The sequence below is a fragment of the Pelobates fuscus genome, chromosome 7 (genome assembly GCF_036172605.1).
Source record: "Pelobates fuscus isolate aPelFus1 chromosome 7, aPelFus1.pri, whole genome shotgun sequence".
In the NCBI taxonomy this organism is placed as follows: Eukaryota; Metazoa; Chordata; class Amphibia; order Anura; family Pelobatidae; genus Pelobates; species Pelobates fuscus.
The window spans coordinates 94,774,170-94,785,860 of NC_086323.1; positions in this window are offsets into that span (position 1 = coordinate 94,774,170).

Sequence of the window (11,691 nt, forward strand, 5' to 3'; positions counted from 1 at the left end):
TGGTGGCAACGATGTCCTCTGCCTGCAATGGATGTCCAGGCAAGGCCTCACTCTGCGGCTTCTATCTTGTCCAGAGCCATGTGGTCCAGAGTGAAGCGAGGAAGTGTCACGTATTCATCCGCTTATAAAAATGTGATTAATGGCATTTACTGTTCAGAATGGAAAAGTTGTGCCGAGCAACATTACTGTCATGGCAGGAAAAGTTGTGCCAAGCAGCAATCAATCCACAGGAGGGTTTGTGCTGAGCAGCAATCATGCAAATATGTACTTGGTAACTGCCTTTGGGGTCAAAGGCCGGTTACAACCAATCAGATCCACAAGCGGGGTATTAAGGCCCAGTTTTGGTTTCCCTTGTGGTTGTCCGAGAGCGCGTTATTGATTCTGGTTATTCTGGTAATTTGACTTTGGCATTGATTTTGACTTCCCTGTTTTCTGGCATCCCTGACCCCTGGATTTTCCTTATCGCTGTGTCTCTTTCTGTGTCCCTTGACCTCAGCTATTCCTGACTATTCTTTGGTACCTTAGTCCGGCCATTCTAAGGTCAGTTATACGTTACCTATCCGTCATCTGTATTACACAATTCTACATGCTCGATCATACTGTAATCCTGACAGGAAGGATGCGGTTGTGCAAGATCTCCCAAACCCATGCAAACACTCTCTATCAAATTCACAGAGAAACACCTCCTCTGCTTCAAGTATTTAAGCAGGTCGCAAAGGTGTACAACACAGCCTATGCCCACAGGAACCTGGCAGTAGCAAACCCAACAGTCGGCTAAGTGTTCTGTCAGCGAGTAGCCATGTTTTGTGCCCAAATTGCGCTGAGTAAGTGTTTGGCTTAATAATTAGATTTTTTTTTTTTTTCAATATATTTTTTATTGAAGTTTTGTCATCAGTGATACATTTTGCATCAGTGATATAATCAAAGGTTGAATATAACTAAGAAAAACAAGATAACATTACATTTGTAATCAGGTTGGGAAAAAAAAATAAAAAATTACAGCCAGGTGCTATGGATTAACATACATAGATTGGTATGTATATATACTTTCGCAGTTGTTGCTCACAGAGCCAGAGTAACAGTCGACCCGTTTGCGTGTTGTAATTGGTGGAGAGGTGTTTGTGTCTGTATCTGTATGACCCTTGGTTAAACATACGTATATTTATATGCAATTAGCAGGAGGTAGCTTTCGAAGACTGTCGATTATATATTTCTACCCATGGAGCCCAACTTGAGCGGAACACCTGTGCCGTTTTGGAACTGGGCACAGCCATTCGTTCATAGATGTGGAATTGGTGTACTTTGTCCCATAGTTGGGTTTTGTTTGGCCAAATTTTGGATTTCCAGTTGAGAGCTATCAGACTACGCGCCGCCAGGATAGCGATGGCACATAATTGCTTGTGTGATTGTTTGAATGTCTGAGGGAACCTCAGGAGCAGGTATGTTTCAGGTGTATTTGGGGTGTCTGGGGTTTTGAGGGCGAGAAGCGTATTGCGTACTTCTTTCCATAGAGGTTGGATTTTGGGGCATGCCAACCAGATATGCATAAATGTACCTTCTGCAGCTGAGCATCTCCAGCATAGCGGGGTTGAGTTAGGGTATATTTTGTGGAGCTTATGCGGGGTTAGGTACCATCTGTACATTAGTTTTCTGTGTGCTTCTATATGTGTGCATTTTGTCCATGTGGATATGTCATTCAATACCCGTATCCATGCTTCATCCGTGAGTTGGATGTTACAGTCTGTTTCCCACAATGTTTTGCAATGTGGTGTTACGGTGGGTGTAGTGTTTTCCCAAGCTTTGTAGCATAAGGAGATGGTCTTTGGTTTTGTGGGGTGTTTCCAACACCTTTCAATTAATGCCTTCGTCGATGGGAACGTCTGGGTATGATTTGTTTGTTGTGTGTGTACATGTGCTGTGATGAGTCCCTTAAATTGTAAATATGTGAAAATCGCACTATTGGGAATCTCCCATTTTTGTTGTATTTCGGGGAACGACATCAGTCCATGAGGTTGGAGTAGGTGATGTATATGTGTTATTCCTGCTAGGGACCACCTTTGTAGGTGTATATCCGGTGAGATAGCCTTTAAGGCCGTCAGTGGAGCCTCTGTGCGGAACGTATCTCTATCCCCCACGGCTTCTAAAAAAGCCGTCCAGAATTGGATAGTTAGTTTGGTAGTGGGTAGCAAGTCAGGTCTGGGTGCTCTGAACTTTTTCGGCGTCCATAGGTGTGCTAGTGCTGATTTATATCTAAATTGGGTCCTCTCCATGTCCACCCATTGTATTGTTCCCTCAGTGGTGTGTAGTAATATTCCTGATGCTAAGGCCGATGCCTTGTAATATAGGCTTATATTGGGCCCCGCCTTGTTTCGAGTGTTTGTATAATATTGTACTTGCTATACGTGGCTTTTTGTGTCCCCAAATGAACTTGTTGCATATGGTTTGCAGTGATTTCAGGAGTGTTTGTGGGATTTGTAAGGGAAGCATCCTGAACAGATAAAGTATTTTTGGTAAGATCACCATCTTATACGCATTTACTTTACCTAACCACGAGATGTGTGTTTGTGACCATTTGTGCATTTCTCATGTGCATTGTTGCGGTAGTGTGAGATAGTTTAGTTTGATTATCTCCGCTATGGAGGATGCAATTTTTACGCCTTGTTTCGAGTGTTTGTATAATATTGTACTTGCTATACGTGGCTTTTTGTGTCCCCAAATGAACTTGTTGCATATGGTTTGCAGTGATTTCAGGAGTGTTTGTGGGATTTGTAAGGGAAGCATCCTGGACAGATAAAGTATTTTTGGTAAGATCACCATCTTATACGCATTTACTTTACCTAACCACGAGATGTGTGTTTGTGACCATTTGTGCATTTCTCATGTGCATTGTTGCGGTAGTGTGAGATAGTTTAGTTTGATTATCTCCGCTATGGAGGATGCAATTTTTACGCCCAGATAAGTAAGTGACGATGTCCTCCAGTCAAAGAGGTATTTCTCTTTCATTGTGGACACGGTGGTCAAGGGGAGCTTAACAGGTAGTGCTTGCGTTTTTTCCTGGTTTAGGCGGTAAGGTGATATGTCCCCGAATCTCGTCAGTGTCTCCATTAGGGGTGGGGTTGATACTTGTGGGTTTTCTAATGTTATTAAGATATCATCTGCGAACAGCGCTAATTTGTATTCTTTCCCTAAGAGCTTAACGCCCTGTATGCGAGGGTCGTTTCTTATTTTTTGTGCTAGTGGTTCAAGGGATAAGATGTAGAGTAGGGGGGATAAGGGGCACCCTTGTCGTGTACCATTGGATATTTGAAAGGGGGTGGACAGGAAGCCACCATGAGCAACTCTGGCAGCTGGTTTCTTATACAATGCCATGATGCCGTTGATAAATTCGATAGGTAAACCAAATTTTTGCAGTACTCTTTGCATGTACGCCCAATTAAGTCGGTTGAAGGCCTTCTCCGCATCTAGTGCCAGAAGGAGGCCTCCCGCCGATTCCCTCTCCATCGTAGCTAGTATGTTAAGGACTTTTCGGGTGTTGTCAGAGCCCTGATGCCCCTTGACGAACGCTGATTGGTCATTATGTACCAGGTCGCTTATTATGGATGTAAGTCTGTTACTCAGTATCTTCGCATAGAGTTTGGCGTCACTATTGAGAAGGGAGATCGGCCTGAAGTTTTTACAAGTGGTGGGTGGTTTGCCTGGCTTGGGTAACGTAGAGATGTGAGCCATTAATAATTCTGGTGGTAGGGCTCCCCTATCTAGACTATGTTGGTATAGGTTCAAGAGGTGGGGAAGTAGCAATCGTGAGAACTATTTATAGTACCTATTAGGGAGGCCGTCTGGGCCTGGGGATTTGTTTGATGGTAAGTCAGCTATGGCTTTGGATATTTCCTCATGGGATATCGGTTGTTTGAGTTGGTATACTCTATCCGGTGATAAGGATGGTAGGTGGATGTTTGCTAGAAAATTGTCAATATCATCAAAGGGTGGGCGTTGGCACCCCCTTGTCCTCGCTCAGATTATACAGTTTGTCGTAATAGTCCGAGAATTCATTTACTATTTTGTTAGGGTCAGTGATTTTTTTTGTCCATTATTTGTGTTTAGGAAGGCAATCCTGGAGGCGAATGATTTTTGTTTGAGCTGGGAAGCCAGTTTTGCTCCCGCTCTATTGCCATAGGCGAAATATTTATGTTTGTATTTTTGAAGTAGATACGTGGTTTTGGCCAATTCAGTTTCGTAGTCTGGCATGAGCATGTAGGAGTCTTGTTTGTGTCGTGGGTGAAGGTGAGCGTTTGTTTCTATGTGTCAAAGCTGTGATTTCTTGAATGATTTCTAGGTATTGGGTTTGTCGCGCTCTTTTGGCATGATTGGCGTGTTTTATAAAACTCCCCCTGATCACTGCCTTGTGTGCTAGCCAAATAGAAGTCGGCGATGTATCTGGGCGAGTATTTTCTGTGAAATAATTTTGGAGGTCTGTTGTGATTTGGGATATTATGGCTGGGTCATTAAGTAAGGATTCGTTCAGTCTCCAGGGGAATTGGCCGGTAGATGGACATTGTTCCGATAAGGTCAGCGTAATAGGGGCATGGTCCGACCATGAGATGATGCCAATGTCTGTACTTATCATTCTCCCTAGGGACGTGGACTTAATCAGAAACCTGTCAATTCTGGAGTAGCTGTTGTGTGCTGCAGTGTAGCATGTGTAGTCTGTCAGCAGGGTGAGCTATTCTCCATGGGTCTACATAGTTATGTGTCGTCAGTGTTCTGCATATATCGGATGTCAGTGCGTGTCTTTGTTTAGAGGTTGTTGCGGTTACCGTTCTCGCTGCTGAGGAATCCATATTGATGTCTAGGAGAAAGTTAGTGTCGCCTCCAAGAATTACCTCCCCAAAACTGTACATTGATAAGAGAGAAAATACATTAGTCATGAACATGTTTTGGTTTTCGTTAGGGCTATAGACATTCATTAAGGTATACGGTTGATTGTTAAGGCGGCATTGTAGTATGAGGTATCTGCCTTTTTTGCCACTTATTTTACGGATGAGTTCAAAAACCACATTCTTATGTACTAGTATCGATACACCTCTCTTCTTTTTGTGGTAGCACGTATGGTAGTCTACTGGGAACCAAGAAGAGTTAAATCTGGGTTTGGACCCCCATTTGAAGTGGGTTTCCTGAAAGAAAGCTACATGCGCTCCTTGTGTCTTGGCCTCTTGGAGAGCTAATCTACGCTTATTAGGTGAATTTAAGCCTTTGGTATTCAGCGACAGAAATTTGAGCGGCATATCGCTGCTGGTGTTATTCGTTAAGGGTCGTACCAACAGTACCAACAATGATATCCGAAGTTGGGGTGGATAGAGTGTTGGTGTAAGTGAATGTTACTTAAGCCGTGGGGGATGAGTTATCTGGGTCAGTCGCAGGGAGGGGGAAGTAAACTATGTACAATTACCCGTTAACCACCTGGGCCTAATGCAACGTATTGCAGACGGGTATATGGTGGCCTAGCTAGTAAGCCTTGTTTGGGGGTTGGTGGTATTTGCTTAGAATAGGTGATAATCAACGATTACCCACTACAGTAGATGGATGTGGAAATAACAAATACAAGATTAACAAAGAAAAAGAAAACAACAATCACAAAGTTATGAAATTAGCAGTGGCCTAGCGCCAATCGTGGTCACATGTCTCATGGCCGTTGTTGCGGTAACTGCACACATGAAGTCATTATATTCTTATGTGTAGGCAACCTGCGAAACATAGAATTAATTCATTTAACAATATTACGTGTCCTTGTGTACAACCGGAGTGGGCTCAAGGATGAGGATTTCTTCGGCTTTGTGGGGTTGCTGTAATCCATGGGACTTGATGCCAATCTCTCGCTATTTTGCGGGGAGGCGGCAGGCCTGAACTGTGTGAGTCATTCGGTGGAACGGGAACTTTCCAGTCATCCAGGATTTTTATGCCCTCTTCTGGTGTCAGGATTGCTCGGTCAATTCCATTTCTCTGCACGAGGAGTTTAGTCGGGAATCCCCATTTGTACATTATGTTGGCGTTGCGTAAGGCTGTTGTTATTGGAGCAAACGATCTTCTTTTAAACATGGTGGCCGCTGAGAGGTCTATGAACAGCTTAATGTCCGCATATCCTTCAGGGGGGGCCGTGTTGAGCCTAGATGCATGCATTATTTGGTCCTTGACCGTGAAGTAGTGGAGTCTAGTAATGACATCTCGGGGAGATGTGTCTAGTAATGACATCTCGGGGAGTTGTAACGGTCAGATATCTCGGTTTAGGTAGTCGGTGTGTTCTATCCAGGTGGAGGTCGGCCTCTGTTAATGAGGGAACCATAGCTTTAAACAGCTTCTGTACAAATTGTGTGAGGTCACGCGGTCCCACATTTTAGGGTATTCCGCGGATCCTAATGTTGTTTCTCCTGTCCCGGTCTTTGTTATCAGCAATTTTCCCTTCTAAATATTTGACTTTATTTTCTAGCGCCACATGTGCTTCTGCCAGGTCATTGTGCGCTGTAAGTAGTCCCTCTGTTTTTTCTTCTAGGTGAGCTGTCCTGTCCCCCAGTGCCTGGATGTCAGCTCTAATATCAGATGCCACTTTGTGTAAGTCGGAGCATAATGCTGTTTTCAGTCTGTCCAGCATAGTGCTGATGGATGCATCAGTGGCAGGGGTTATGACAGTGCTGTCAAAGCTGTTTTGGCTGTCTCCTACCTCATGCTCCAGTGTGGGCGATCCGGTGTCGTCGGTGCCATCTTGGATTCGCATGGGAGAATTGAGCTGCGGATTTAGGTGTATATCGATCGTTTTCTGCTTCATTTTTCTCTGCGATTTCGTTGCCATCGTGTGCAGGGTGCGTTCAGTGTCTGGTAGAGGTATTTTGTACGGCCGTCTCGCTGTTAAAACACGCTGTGGAGACCACGATATGGCGGAGCTCACAGTTTATGCGTCCGGCTCCATGCGGTCCATAGCCACGCCCCCCAATAATTAGATTTTTGAAGGTGTTCTTTTGTTTTTAATTTCCTGCGGTGACATTCCGTGTATAAGACATCCCCCAATTTTAGACTAAAAGGAAAATTTGAAAAAAAAATAGTTTTCTACATGGAAAAATACGGTAAGTTTGTCTTGTGGGTTTTTGTTTTTTAGTAATTCTTTTTCGTTCTGGAAAATGCCTAGTTCTATGTATTCAATTTACAGAATTAGACTGGGTGTACATTATGTTTTTGACATGGTTTAATTTCTCTTGGGTATTAATTACCTGAGAGAGTACATCCGATTCATGCTTCATAGTTTATTGAAATTTGGCACAATTATTTTTCCTGCTTCAAACTTTAATTTTAAATTCATCATTTTATTTTTTACCAGATTTTTAACTGTTGGCATACAATTCCCATTAAACTACGCTGGCAGCATGCAGTGATTTTGCCCAAAGGTTCGTGAGATTTGCAGTTCTCCAATGAATTTTTAAATATGCTTGCGTATTTAGTTGAGCTACTGAAATCCTGCTGTTGTTCCCTTGTTTATGCAGCTGCAAACCCTCATACTTTTCTAATTATAATTTATGATTATTTTTCTTTTTCTCTACAAGCTAGAAATTAAAAACACCCACAGCTTTGCCTGCATTTTTAACCTCTTTCAGATTTTAACAGCCAGCTATAGCGCACTAGATTCCGTAAAATTACTTTTATAGATATCATAGTCTGATAAAATTCCCAGAGGCTTTTCTTTTAGGTGGTTTGGATGAGCTATGACTTGTTGAGAAAGAAATGCAGTTAAGTACTTGCAGGTATTTAAACACATTTAAATTAATATCACAAGTAACCTCATTTAATCGGTTTACTTTAGGAAGATCCTGTTTAATTTTATTGCTTTCATAAATCAATCTGATCTAGTCGGTTTGACTGAGAGCTGTAAATTGGTACAGAATGTGGAATCTTTAATATCGTTATGCAAGGTATATCCCAGACTGCTTAGATGTCAATTCATGGATTTTTTTTTTATTTTGTTATTTCAAACAAACAACCTTAAAGTTTAAACTGATTTTATGTAGGAAGAAACGAACTAGTAGAGCCACATTAGATACACACAAAGGTGGGGGGTAACCCCAAAGTAGAAAATGGGAAAAACAAGAAGTGATGTATTTAATGTATAATGCAAAGTATTTGCATAGATAGGATATCAAGGTAGCCAATGGACTTATTGTAGACCAGGTAAACCAATACTTATTTGATGAACAGAAAAAATTATAAAGTTTTATTAAACAAAATATGCGTGTGCTGTGATATAGACACCAAAAAACTGAGTTAAAAGTACATACTAGACGGATCTGTGATACAGATACAGGACGTCTAGCCCTCCAGTATGAAAAGCTGGTAACTGTCAGTAATATTTCGGACTAGAGAGCGGAGCTAGATAGTTAATTTCACAGTCTGTCTCATCAGACAGCAATAATAAGCTGAAGAGTTACAAAACAAAAAAAAACCAGTCTGTAACACTAATAAATTAGTAAATCTGCAACCCTAATTGCTTAGTAGGGGATATGACAGCAGGGAATAGCTGAGGAAATAATCTGATCTCAAGATTAACATATCAAGAGATTGAAAAGATCGCTGATTTAATATAGCCAGCCTCTGCCTGCAATTCACTGAATACACAGTTACAGACAGAGTACTTGTCGCTATCAGTGATAGATACTGGATACTTAGTTCAGAAAGGACAATTTGATAATTAATGCTGCAGTCAGTCCTTGTAGGTAGCAATGATATGCTTGAATAACCAGCAAAAAACCAAGTATATCTATCGTGATCAGTCTTTGTACGTAACAATGATTTGTCTGAAGATTATATCGATCCTCGGTATACCTGCCGTTATCAATTTGTATAGCTGGCAGTAATATACTTAGGAGCTTTTAAGATCCTAGGTGTCTCTGCCGTGGCAACTGGTAAATAAATATAACGATAGCCAGTTGCGGGGAACGGTAAAAATAATTCAGTAGTAGTTATACAGCAATGAAACGGGTATGTAGAGAGTTAGATCGGTATATCCAGCATCTGTCTGTGATACTAGAACTAACAGTTAAGCAAGTAGGGAGGGAGGGGGGGGGGGGGGGGGGAAATAAGGGGAGAAAATGGATACAGATGAAGTTGCGGTAGACAGGGCTACAAAGTATCAATTGGCAGTAGCACACTGTGTACTACGGAGGCTGATACCGAATAGAAGGATTAAACAACCCCTGCAATAATATATCCCGTGCCTTCAAGGGCACCTAACCCCAACCCCCAGGTTGTAAATCACTGGAATAAAATCGCAAAACAAAGTGTGGTGAAAAAAGAAAAAGGTAATAATAAATGGAGTAAATGAAAAATATATAAAGTAGGACAGCGCGGTCGCCAGTCTATGCACTGCACTTAGAGGTCCAGAAGTGCAGTACCCCCTAATCCTCTGACGCGCGGAGGATTAGGGTGTACTGCACTTCTGGACCTCTAAGTGCAGTGCATAGACTGGCGACCGCGCTGTCCTACTTTATATATTTTTCATTTACTCCATTTATTATTACCTTTTTCTTTTTTCACCACACTTTGTTTTGCGATTTTATTCCAGTGATTTACAACCTGGGGGTTGGGGTTAGGTGCCCTTGAAGGCACGGGATATATTATTGCAGGGGTTGTTTAATCCTTCTATTCGGTATCAGCCTCCGTAGTACACAGTGTGCTACTGCCAATTGATACTTTGTAGCCCTGTCTACCGCAACTTCATCTGTATCCATTTTATCCCCTTATTTCCCCCCCCTCCCTCCCTACTTGCTTAACTGTTAGTTCTAGTATCACAGACAGATGCTGGATATACCGATCTAACTCTCTACATACCCGTTTCATTGCTGTATAACTACTACTGAATTATTTTTACCGTTCCCCGCAACTGGCTATCGTTATATTTATTTACCAGTTGCCACGGCAGAGACACCTAGGATCTTAAAAGCTCCTAAGTATATTACTGCCAGCTATACAAATTGATAACGGCAGGTATACCGAGGATCGATATAATCTTCAGACAAATCATTGTTACGTACAAAGACTGATCACGATAGATATACTTGGTTTTTTGCTGGTTATTCAAGCATATCATTGCTACCTACAAGGACTGACTGCAGCATTAATTATCAAATTGTCCTTTCTGAACTAAGTATCCAGTATCTATCACTGATAGCGACAAGTACTCTGTCTGTAACTGTGTATTCAGTGAATTGCAGGCAGAGGCTGGCTATATTAAATCAGCGATCTTTTCAATCTCTTGATATGTTAATCTTGAGATCAGATTATTTCCTCAGCTATTCCCTGCTGTCATATCCCCTACTAAGCAATTAGGGTTGCAGATTTACTAATTTATTAGTGTTACAGACTGGTTTTTTTTTGTTTTGTAACTCTTCAGCTTATTATTGCTGTCTGATGAGACAGACTGTGAAATTAACTATCTAGCTCCGCTCTCTAGTCTGAAATATTACTGACAGTTACCAGCTTTTCATACTGGAGGGCTAGACGTCCTGTATCTGTATCACAGATCCGTCTAGTATGTACTTTTAACTCAGTTTTTTGGTGTCTATATCACAGCACACGCATATTTTGTTTAATAAAACTTTATAATTTTTTCTGTTCATCAAATAAGTATTGGTTTACCTGGTCTACAATAAGTCCATTGGCTACCTTGATATCCCATCTATGCAAATACTTTGCATTATACATTAGATACATCATTTCTTGTTTTTCCCCTGATTTTATGTAGAACCAGATAACATTACAAGGAGTGTTGAATGTGTGCTTAGTTTAATTTTTCTACTTTTTTTTCTTTTGACAGCATTTAATGATGGCTTAATTAAAAAAAAATTGCACTACAGACACAATGTTGGTTCCTTCACTGTTAGCTGTGAAGGAGACTTGTGTTGGACGCACACTGTTCTACGACTTGATTTGGCTGGGCAGGGTATGGGTAAAGACTACAATTTTAAAGTAAGACTTAGGCATTATAACAGTTTCATCTGAAAGAACTTGCTGTAGTGCCTTAAATATGTCAACTGTGTCCTATTCTTCAAGTCTGTATACTTAACTTATTAAGAGTTGTGCCAAGTTTATATATACATATAAATATTTTTAACTGGTAAACTGTCTGCTGCACTATATAATTGACACGTTAACCCCTTGTGGTGCAGGAGTATTTTTATTTATTTTATTTCAATGTTATCCAGTATGTATCAGTTCTTCCTTTGATAAGTTATAGGACCTGTACTAGATTATTGTCCTAGCAGTTTTTGGATCCTTCCTACCTTTTATTGTGGAGGGTAAGGACCGGACTAGCTGATACACTTGTAGTAAGGATTATTTTTATTCACCACTGGTATTTTATCATTTCCACTGAGTCCTGTCTACACTATTGGTTTACTCCAATAGGCACCCAGAATTTTGATTATTTTAACCCAGGGTGGTGGTTATTTTGGACAGTGTAAAAGTGGTTATGGTTGCTTGATTTGGTCTCCAACTATAACTTAAGAAGGCTATTTTACCATTTATTGGTACATATCGATCATACAGTTAGTGATTTATAATGATTTACAGGTCTAGAGTATGCGGTAACAACATATAAATTATTATTTAAATTTGTAAATCAATTAACGTGGATTGAACATTTTTATAGATGTGGTT